The 11,441-nt window shown below is 48.3% G+C and overlaps 1 non-coding gene across 1 annotated transcript; it reads left to right on the plus strand.

Moving 5' to 3' along the window:
* The first annotated feature begins 9,356 nt into the window (after nt 1–9,356).
* On the plus strand, nt 9,357–9,425 carry TRNAP-GGG (transfer RNA proline (anticodon GGG)). Its single transcript has one exon. It is a non-coding gene; the product is annotated as a tRNA-Pro (tRNA).
* The last annotated feature ends 2,016 nt before the right edge of the window (nt 9,426–11,441 follow it).

Below are 11,441 nucleotides of genomic sequence, written 5' to 3' on the forward strand. Positions count from 1 at the left end.
TCTGCCTAGACCCCTCCGGAGTTCCGTTAACTTGGGTGCATGACATTGTGACAGAAGGTTGGGAATTGCCATTTATATAAGTTTCTCAACTATAACTGCGACAGCCAATTAATTAAATTCTAGTGGGACATTCGATAGAAACCTCTCTTGTTTATCTATTCACTTACGCAGTGGTGCAGACTCAGGCCCCCCATGCTTAACACTCAGGGTACAAACTGCTACCTTCTGTGCTCTTTGACATTTCAGCTGTCTTAATGATCCGCCCAGTTATCCCTTTTGAGGAGGAGAAGGAGGAGGAAAAGGAGGAGGAGGAGAAGAAGAGTTGGTTTTTATATGCTGACTTTCTCTAGCAATTAAAGAAGACTCAAACTGGCTTACAGTCACCTTCCCTTCCCCTCCCCACGACAGACACCCTGTAAGGTAGGTGGGACTGAGAGAGCTGTGACTAGGCCAAGGTCACCCAGCTGGCTTCATGTGGAGGAGTGGGGAAACCAGCCTGGTTCACCAGACTAGCCTCCGCCGCTCATGTGGAGGAGTGGGGAATCAAACCCAGTTCTCTAGATCAGAGTCCACTGCTCCAAACCACCACTCTTAACCACTACACCACGCTGGAAGGCTGAAGTGAACAAAAACCAGAGAAGCGACTGCTTTTGGCAAGGCCTCTTGGGGTTGTTGATGGAACTTTATGAAACGCCCTCCGTTGCTGAATACATACTACCCTTTTGATTATATCCTGCCTGAAGGAGAACTGAGTGTAGTGCAAATCTGCACCTTGTAGCTTCTCAGAGAGGTAAAGCCTTTTGAAGCCAAAAGACTTAGATTCTCTTTCACTGGAGGAGGAATAGGCCATTCAAGGCTTGCTGGTTATTTGCTTCTCCGACTTGCAGTCTCCTTTTGAGAGGACCACCTTGCCAACACAACTCTGCCAAAACAGTTTTCATTCCCAGCAAGGCTTTGGAACCCCACTGGCATGCATCCCTGAAAATGTGTCCCTTCAAGCTGGTGACAGAGCCAGCTGCCTCCCGCCAAAAATGGCTTGAATTTACATACAGTATGCACATGGACAGAGAACCATGCATTATATCAGTAGGGCAGAGGGGCTGCCCATTGCTGCCAGCATATTGGAAGAAAGAAATAATATTTCTTTTTGACAGCAACAATGAAAGAGTGTATTCGGCATCTATCAAGGGGTTTCCAAAATGCCAAGGACTTTGCTTTGTAATGATGCAATTGCCCATCAGCTTTATCTTTGTTTTTCAAAGGCTGAAATGCTGCACTAAATTCAACTCTCCCACCCTATTTCCCAATATTTTGGGACGACGGAGACAGAAATTCTGAGCTCTTAAAGCATGGATACTTCCACTGTGCCTCAGTGGAAGGGCACCTATTTTGCTGGCCAAAGATCCCAAGTTCAATCCCTGGCATTTCCAGGACCTCAGGAAGGAAGGGTTGCAACAGACCTGAAGACTAGAGAATTATTGCCAGTCAGAGTAAACAATACCAAGCTAGACGGATCCTGACTCAGTATGGCAGGTTCATGTGTTCACAATTCCTTGGAAGCACATACAGCTTGAGTAGAGCAAATTTCTAGAATTCCCTCCCGCCAGCCAAAACAACTTTTTAAATTCCAACTGAAACAAATGAGGCTCATTATGAACAATTACAGTTAATTCCTGGATTTTATTTGGGCTGCTCAGATGCATGGATCTCTCGCACGTCCCTTTCAAAATGTGAGAAATGCTTTATTTCTATTTCACAGATTGGCTTGAGATTCTCATAACGTAGGGGAATTAGAGCGGATGATCTATATCAAGCGACTTTAGTTTAGTTTTGTGTTTTAAGATTGTTCATTAACACTTTCATGTTTCCCCTCCGCTCTCATGAGGTCTATGAACTTGTTTCCCCCACCCCTATTTTTTACATTGAGCATTTCTAAGTCTCTTCTGTGGCTTTCAAAAGGGATTGGCAAGATGGCGCATCATGGAAGCTAAACTGTGCATTCATGACATTTCTTGTTCAGTTCTCATTTAAGCCGTGTTATTGACAATCAAATCTACAAGCTACTATACTTTAGCACCATGGAATTGCTAAATATATATAATTTAAACACAACCTCAGGCAAGCCATTCTTTTTTTTTTCTCAGCCCCCTTCCTCCCAGCCCATCTAAAATATGGGTGGGGGGGATGATGAAGCTGGACTACCTTACACTTTGACATCACAATTACCAAGTCAATGGATGCAAAGTGCTCTCACCGCTTAGGAAAAGTGTTCGGTAAATACTTTATTTTCAAAAGTGACATTGACACTTATAAAGCACTGGGTCATTACTGACCTCACATCCCAACATTTACTAGGCAGACTATGTTTACGGGGTGGTTTGCCATCGCCTTCCCCAGTCGTCTGTGCTTTACCCCCAGCAAGCTGGGTACTCATTTTAATGACCTCAGAAGGATGGAAAGCTGAATCAGTCTTAAGCCCGCCACCTGAAACCGACTTCCATCAGGATCGAACTCACGTTGTGAGCAGAGCTTTGACTGCAGTATTGCAGTTTACCCCCTGTGCCACGGGACTCCTTGGCACTTATTATATGACTTTTTAATTTTTTACTTCTGAGAGCATTATAGGTCTCTGATTCTAATGCTTTGGCCAGCCCACTACCACTTTCAGAATGGGATTAGCTAGTACTGAATCCGTTCCCTGTAATAACTTCAGTTCCTGGAGCTCTCCCCCTAATCTCACCTCTACACTTCTCATAACTCTAAGCAGCATGGCTACATTTCACAGAATCTAGGAAACAGGCACTGTCCCACCATGAAAGGCAAGCCACGGTCTTGATGATCAGGTCAGACAGCAACACAGTTTGAAGTAAGGCAGACTGTACCCAGACCACCAGTTTCTTTCCCTTGGAGTTATGATCTGGGGCCACCCGTGGGTTTAAATAAGCCCTTCAACAGGGCATTTTCTGCACTCTGTGCAGCTGCAATCACACTGCAGATTTTTAAAGATTTCCCTATGTTGTCACCATTTTATAGAATCATAGAGTTGAAAGGGATCTCCAGGGTCATCTAGACCAAACCCCTGCACCATGCAGGGAATTCACACATACCACCCCCTCACCCACACACATACCCCCAGTGACCCCTGTTCCATGCCCAGAAGATGGCAAAAAAAACCCTTCCAGGATCCCAGACCAATCTGGCCTGGAGGAAAATTGTTTCCTGACCTTAAAGTGGCATGTAAGAAAGGGCCTCAAGAGCCAAGCCCTGACATAACCCTTCCTGCCCTCATTCCCTCATTATCTATTTGCCCTTGATTGCCAGCTTGTGAATGCCCGTCTCGATTTTCCTGCAAATTCATGAGCATCTTTCGACTGGGCTGACTTAGGAATGGATTTGTACTTCCTGAGTAGTGCTGGCCACCTATTCTTCCTCTCCCCCCCCCCACACCCATCCCCAGGAGCTGGCAATGCCTGCCACTTGTCTCTTTTGAGTGCAAACACGTAGGAGTCAATTTATACAAGCTACGCCATCTGGCTTGTCCTCCTGACAATCCTCACTACAAGACAGCAGGCAAAACTGCTGCACCAAACGGCACTGATTGACCTGACAAGCAAAACAGAAGTTACTAAAGTATAAGAGAATTCCCAGGAGAATACACCCATGAAGCTGCCTTATACTGAATCAGACCCTTGGTCCATCCAGGTCAGTATTTTCTACTTAGACTGACAGCGGCTCTCCAGGGTCTCAGGATGAAGTCTTTCACATCACCTACTGCCTGGTCCTTTTAACTGGGGATTGAACCTGGGACCATCTGCAGGCCAAGCAGAGGCTCTTTAACCGCTCCTTATAGGGCAGTTGCTCTAGCCCCCTGAATGTTTTGGTTGCTCTTTTCTGCACCTTCTCAAGCTCTGCAATATCTTTTTTTTTAGTTGTGGTGACCAGGGGTCCCCCTGCCCCAACTTTGGAAGGAGACAACCTTCAACTAGAGGAAAGGGAAGAAGAACAGCTTGCAAACTGGAAGAGAGCAAGGAGGGAATATAAGAGCAATTTTTAGCTGGAGTTAGCTAAACATGGGGCGTAGCCTTGCGAGCTTTCAGTAGTTGCTTTCTCTTGCGATGTGATGAGGATTGGTGCGCATGCTGCCCAACTCTGTCTGCTCCCACAATGCTCTGCTTGCACATTTGTAAATAAGAAACAGATAAACAGGAAGAGTCCTCAAGACTCCACTGGTCTCTCGCCAAAAGCAATCCAAGCCCTGTAGCACTGCCTCTGGGTTTCTCATTGCTCAAGGATGTGGAGCCTGTTTATTGCTGGCAGACAAACATCTCCTATTTTTTGCTAGCTCACAATGGAGAGGTTCAAATAAGGAGACCCTACAAAGAAGCAAAAGTGATATTTTGCCAACCGGGGGCGGGGGGGAACCAAGCAAAATGCCCAACTGGACAAAAGTGATCGAACACCGAAAAGCTAGGCTTTTGAGCTAAAGGAGGGAAGGGGCTGTGGCTCAGTGGTAGAGCATCTGCTTGGCATGCTTTTATTATACATGCATTTTCCGACCGTCAGAGGTTGCCTTGCTCTCCCTGTGCATATCTCCCATGTTTTCTGGATGCTGGCTACACACGAATCTAGAAAACGCGGGCAAAATGCGCGAAGAGAGCGAGGCAACCTCTGACAGTCAGAAAATGCAGTCTTCATCAAAGCAAAGCCCCAAAGTAGTCGGCGGGGTGTCGGCGAGGAAACCACCATGCATAAATAGCCTTTGTCTGCCCAAGACTCCGAAAAGCTGCTTCTAGCACGATCGTCTGACTTAGTGAGGCAGCACAGGGAGGTGCTGTGGCTCAGTGACAGAGCACCTGCTTAGCATGTAGAAGGTCCCAGGTTCAATCCCCGGCATCTCCAGTTAGAAAGGGACTAGGCAAGTAGATGATGTGAAAGACCCCTGCCTGAGACCCTGGAGAGCCGCTGCCAGTCTGAGTAGATGATACTGACTTTGATGGACCAAGGGTCTGTTTCAGTATAAGGCAGCTTCATGTGTTCATGAGAGCTGGGTCTATCCAGAACAAAGTATCTATCATTGATGCACCTTCATCAGAAGATAAGACACGGACATTCCGAGGCAACAAGGGAAGAAGTGAAAGAAGAAAGAAGGAAGGCAATCAAACACCCCTAGGCCTGGTATTGATAAGGGGCCAGTAGCAAGGGTGAGTGTTTGAGGCAGTTACTGCAGTTACACAATGTATGCAAGTCCTAAAATGCCGCACCGATTCTTCCAGGATTACCTAGGCTGTGTGTGTGAGAGAGGGGGGGGGGGGCACCCGACAATCCCTTCGCACACACTATCTGCGCTCACAGTCACAAATATGAATGAGTCCCTCTACTTCACCAAAAAAGCAGACTTCAAAAGCAGACACGCTTTTGCCACCTTGATGAAATCGATGAAGGGTGTTAAGGAACAACTGTTACTTATCTGTTAACCGATCTCAGAGACATGCCCTTTAAAAACAACAGCACAGCGTCGGAATCTTAGTAGGCAAACTTGGCAATTTGTACCAAGAGGTGCAAAACACCCCATTCCTGACAGCAGACAGCATGCGTAAGAGAGCAAAACACTGATGTGCAGGAAGAGGGAGGTTTTTCGTTTGAAGTGCCAGAGGAAACAAAAGCTTCAGAATGTGTCCTGGCACACAGGAGTGCATGCAGCTTAATGCGCATGCAGGCGTATATAAATAAAAATGGATCAAAGTAATGGAACCAGTGATTAAGGGGAAAGAACTCTTCCAAGAGTAGCCCTGTGGCTGGGAGGCTTGGCTTTTTCAAGTGAGCTAGTGCTACAGACAACTGGCTCCCCACACAGATGTGGTCGCCACACTGCAAGGATCTAAGCAGCTACCTCACTGTACTCAATACATTAAGATAATGAAGTACATTTTCCTTGCTCAGCACACTCAGTGTAGCACATGTACTGTACACATATCCAAGTAAAAAGGTAAAGGTGTGCAGACACCGGGTCATTCCTGACCCATGGGGTGACGTCACATCCCCATGTTTACTAGGCAGACTATGTTTACGGGGTGGCTTGCCAGTGCCTTCCCCAGTCATCTTCCCTTTACCCCCAGCAAGCTGGGTACTCATTTTACTGACCTCGGAAGGATGTATGCAAGACCAAGTCCTTAAATGCTGGCTACCTGAAACCAGCTTCCATCACTCAGGTCATGAGCAGAGCTTTTGACTGCTGTACTGCAGCTTACCACTCTGTGCCATGGGGCTCATCCCATCCAAGTAGGACACAATTTCTTCTAAAAGGAAAACTGTCCATTATGATGTATCCAAATTGTGTGCTTTAGAACAGAAATGGCCCTCCCCCTTTGCTATTGATTCTTAAACTACTTGCATTTAGGAGCTATTTCCTATATTTTTACCCTGGCTTTCACCATAAATATTAGGGTCTAATGGTTTCCCTTCCCCCCCACCCCCATCCCTGGAAGGTAGACTAGGCTCAGAAATAGTGACTGCCCGAGATTAGTTAGCAAGCTTCTTGGTAGTGCAAAGATCTAAACCCAGATCTCCTGAGTGATGATAGCCTGATAATCCAACAACTTCATCGTGTTGGTTTTCTGGTTGTTGATCCCATTAAGTTGGTTTAAACTGCACAGCATGTCAACACAACAGTGCATGAATTATGTACGGTACTGGAATCCACTGTGCGCCTCTGGTGAAGTAATCTGTTACCTTCAACTGATGATGCCACTACGAGCCATCTAGACCAGTTCACAGGAGATAATTTTTGCACTACAGGAGGGTCAAAACTACCTTTCGGCATCTGTGCAGGTTGGCAATCGTAACATGGGGACTGGCTGACCACAATCTCAGCCAGAAGCTATTCCTGTGATCGCAGCAAATGGAAGAAAAGCTATTGCTGCGAGTATGGGAACTGTGATTTGCTATTTCAATATTTCCTGCGCTGCTCTGACCACCAGAGAGGTATATCCAGAACAGCTGTCTAAAACAACACATGGGTGACGCTGCTTTTAGCCGGAAAGTGCTGCCGCACATTTTGCCCTCAAAAGAATAAAAAGCTGTGATTTGGAAGCACCTTTTCTTGGAAGGAAGTTCCCTCTAGTCTTACTAACCGAGTTCATTGAGCTCAGGATGGAGAGATAGATTGCTTGTGTAAGGTTTACTCATTCACAGGCAGATTCCACCAGAAAATCGTATGTTTACCGAGGTGCCGTCCAAGGATCACTTATGCTAAAGCTGGTTTCCAGCCCCTTTGCAAAGACTGTATTGTGTAGTGGTTAGCATGTTGAACTATGACTGGGAAACTCCAGGTTGGAATTTTGCATATTCTTCCCTGTAAGTCTGCTGGCTAACTTGGGCCCAATCATACTTGCTCACAGCCTAACCTACTTCACAGAGTTGTTGTTGTGAAGGTTAAATGCTTTCAGTTTTGATTAAAAGAGATCCCCCCCCCCCTCTAGCCCACAGATCCTTATTTTGTACATTTCAGAACTACATTATTTGTTAGGTGGAAGATCCATGAGATGTTGCCATTATCCTCATTCTAAAACATCTCCCTGCCAATGGCTATTAGCACCTCTGGGGGAAAAAATTACAGATATAGAAGAAGAAGAGTTGCTTTTTATATACTGACGTTCTCTACCTTTTAAGGAGAATCAAATCGGCTTACAATCTCCTTCCCTTCCTCTCCCCACAACAGACACCTTGTGAGGTAGGTGGGGCTGAGAGAGTTCACAGAGAACTGTGACTAGCCCAAGGCCACGCAGCTGGTCTTTATGTGTAGGAGTGGGGAAACCAATCTGGTTCACCAGATTAGAGTCCGCTGCTCATGTGGAGGAGTGGGGAATCAAACCAGGTTCTCCAGATTAGTCCACTGCTCTTAACCACTACACCACGCTATATTATTACAGGTGTTTGAGTGGTTTCATGAAGAACTACATTCTGGATGCCCGAAGAAGGCTTAAAAACAAGCTTCACAGTTAAGTGAGGTGTGAAAAGCGCAGGTGAACCTTAAAGTAGGGTGCCCTTAAAGCACAGGTGCAAAGAAGCTTTAGAATGCTAGCACCTGCGATTCACTGACTTAAAGCCAAGGCCGCTGAGGAAATACATATCGACAAACAAGTCTCTGGTATATTGTCGAAGGCTTTCCCGGTCAGAGTTCATTGGTTCTCGTAGGTTATCCGGGCTGTGTAACCGTGGTCTTGGTATTTTCTTTCCTTCACTGTCCTTCAGTGTGACTCCTCTGAAGATGCCTGCCACAGCTGCTGGCGAAACGTCAGGAAAGAAAATACCAAGACCACGGTCACACAGCCCGGATAACCTACGAGAACCAAAGTCTCTGGTATCCTCCCTAGCTATGACAGGAAGCAAGACCCGTTGTTTTCACGGTCCTCCTCGGCCGTTTATGCACGGGAGGTTTTGCCTTGGATTTGCTGCTCTGCAGATGAACATTTTTCCCCGCCCGGATTCTCCAAACTCTGCATTGGGGGCTTATTGTTGCGTTTGGGGGGTTTGGATGGGGGAGGTGTGCGTCTGCAGAGCAGCAACTCCAAGGCAAAACCTCCCGTGCATTGGCTCCAGCCTGCCCCGGGAGCCAAAAGAGTTTTCCAACCACCCAGCGCGCCGACTCCGAAGGAGAAGCGCCGCAGGGAGCTGTCCCAGGTGCTGAACGCGTCTCCGCCAAGGCGGCCGGAGGATTTGGGGCGTCCGCAGAGGGTCCCTCCGCGGGAGCGACCCCCGGACCCTTTCCCCTCGCCAGCTCTTTCCCCCTTCCGACCCAGAAGCTCTTCTACACCCCTCTTTCCCCACCTTCTTCCCCTCGACCAAGCGCTCCGGTGCTGCGCCGGCCTCTCTACCTGTTCAACTCGCAGCCGGGAGGGCGGGAGAGCGCAGGAGCCGTGGGAGGGGGCCGCGGAGTTCGCCGCTGGAGGGGGATACTGGCTGAAGGGGGTGGGAGACGGCGGGGTGGTGGGGAAGAGAGAAGGGCCAGCTTGAAAGAGGGGAGTCCGTTCTCCAGACAGGGTGAAGGTGCCGGGACCCCTCCGGGTCAGCATCGACTAAGGATAAAATATTTTATAATGAATTAGAAGATAATTGCAAAGAGGACTACTGAGATAAGTTAGTGATAGAAGAGGGATGAGGGGAAGTTCGAGAAATTTTATGTAGTATTACATACCGTAGATTAAACCATAGGTTTTAAAGGGATTAATTGACAATGTTAATTAACTGTATGGAAATGTATAAAATAATAATAATAATAATAATAATAATAATAATAATAATAGAATCGCTTTCTGCTCCCCGGGGGGGGGGTCGCCATAAGTCAGCGGTGACTCACGGCTGTGGCTCAGTGGTAGAGCATCTGCTTGGGATGCAGAAGGTCCCAGGTTCAATCCCCGGCACCTCCAGTTAAAGGGGCCAGGCAGGTAGGTGATGGGAAAGACCTCTGCCTGAGACCCTGGAGGGCCGCTGCCGGTCTGAGTGGACAATACTGACTTTGACGACCAAGGGTCTGATTCAGTAGAAGGCAGCTTCATGTGTTCATGTGCTCCCCTAGGGGGTCGCCATAAGTCAGCTGTGACTCAGGGCAGTTTCCATCACCAGACAAGGGACAATTGTTTCCTGAAGGTACCTGTGAATTCATCACCTCTCTATAAGTTAAAAACAACAACACCCTGCGAGTTTAGGATAAACATAACCTCCTGTGTGCTCATCCACGAATCACTCCCCACAAACATGCAAAGATTTGGGGTCCACGGTTCTAATTACATCAACGTGACCTCGTGTGTATTAGTCTCCCTTCCGACGCGGAGCTGCCTAGCTTCAGCGGCAGTCGCGCTAGCAACACCTTGGCACGGATTCTCCTCGGAATCCTTTCTCCAAGGCTTTGCCACCTAGTGCCCTCGAAAACAGCATCGCTCTCAGGAGTGGGTTCAAAGCCCCGCTAGAGCGATGGATTGGCAAGCCATTCCCATCGCCCTCAGTTATCCTCTGTAAAATGGAAAGAAGGAAACCTCACAAAGCAGTGTGTGTGTGTGTGTGTGGGGGAGATCCAGAAACGACGCCACGCACAGACCCCGGACTTTGTACCCAGATGCAACCAAAACCACCCCCAAACCCCAAACCTTGCTTTTATTCATGTATCTCGCCCCTCCCCTTTCTATCCTTTCATCTCCTGGCAGATGGAAAGGTTAATTTATGGAGACTAATTCTAGCTGGCTGTTGCACAGTTTTCTTTCCACGTGAAAAGGAGAAGCGGCTGCACAGAAGCCGAGGCAGATTCGGGAAGCACTGGCCCAGACCGGAGTCGGGTGGCCGTCCCCTGACCAGACGTCCCTGGTTCCAGTCTTTGGTCAACAGCTGGAGGGAAAAGGCGCTTAATCTGGGGCTCATCCCCCAATCTATTTATGTCAAACGGCTCTGTGCGGCGAGCTGAACCAGTAGACTGTGCTCTGAGCACGTGCAGAATGCATTGCCCTGGATCATGGTACAGACTGAGGGAAGGAAAGTTGTTTTCTTAAGAAGAAGAGTTGGTTTTTATATGCCGACTTTCTCTACTGCTTAAGGGAGACTCAAACCGGCTTACAATCACCTTCCCCCTCCCCACAACAGACAGCCTGTGAGGTAGGTGGGGCTGAGAGAGCTCTAAGAGAACCGTGACTAGCCCAAGGTCACCCAGCTGGCTTCGTGTGGAGGAGTGGGGAAACAACTCCAATTCACCAGATTAGCATCCACTGCTCATGGGGAGGGGTGGGGAATCAAACCCGGTTCTCCAGATCAGAATCTGCCGCTCCAAACCACTGCTCTTAACCGCTATGCCACGCTGGCAACCCAACCCCTACACATTTGCTCTGAAGCCAGCCCTAGTCTTTTCAACCGGCCCAGCCGCGCCAAAAATCCCGACCTTCTAGCCAAACTTATTTCTGGGCGGAGACAGAAAACCACCCAAAATAATGATCTTCTCCTTGAAAATCTTCCTGGGCGAAAGTTTCAGAGGTCCAAGGAACTCCACGAAGCGGGCAAAGAGTTCCTGCAAGGGCTCCCGCAAGAGTCCCCCCGAGGTCAGACACGGGACCTCTGCTGGTCCTGTTCCTCCCCGACCCCAAACTCTGCCTGGGAGAAGAGGGCTCTCAATCGGGAGAGGAGACGAACAGGCGCCTAGGGGAGAAGGCGGCAGGGAACGGATGGGGGGTCCTAGTCCTCCCCCCACCGCCCTCCCTCCACCATTTGCCGGCAGGAGCAAGACTCGCCTTGGGGGGGGGGGCAGGCGGGACCCTCCCTTCCTGAGAAGGAAGGTCGGCTTCTCCACCCCTATCAATCCACTTTCAATGCACTCTGAAGTTGGATTTTACTGTGTTAACTGGCAAAACCCACTTGCAAACAACCATTAAAGTGTACTGGAAGTGGACGGAAAGTGCATTATT

Source organism: Euleptes europaea, chromosome 13 (assembly GCF_029931775.1).
Source record: "Euleptes europaea isolate rEulEur1 chromosome 13, rEulEur1.hap1, whole genome shotgun sequence".
Taxonomy (NCBI): domain Eukaryota; kingdom Metazoa; phylum Chordata; class Lepidosauria; order Squamata; family Sphaerodactylidae; genus Euleptes; species Euleptes europaea.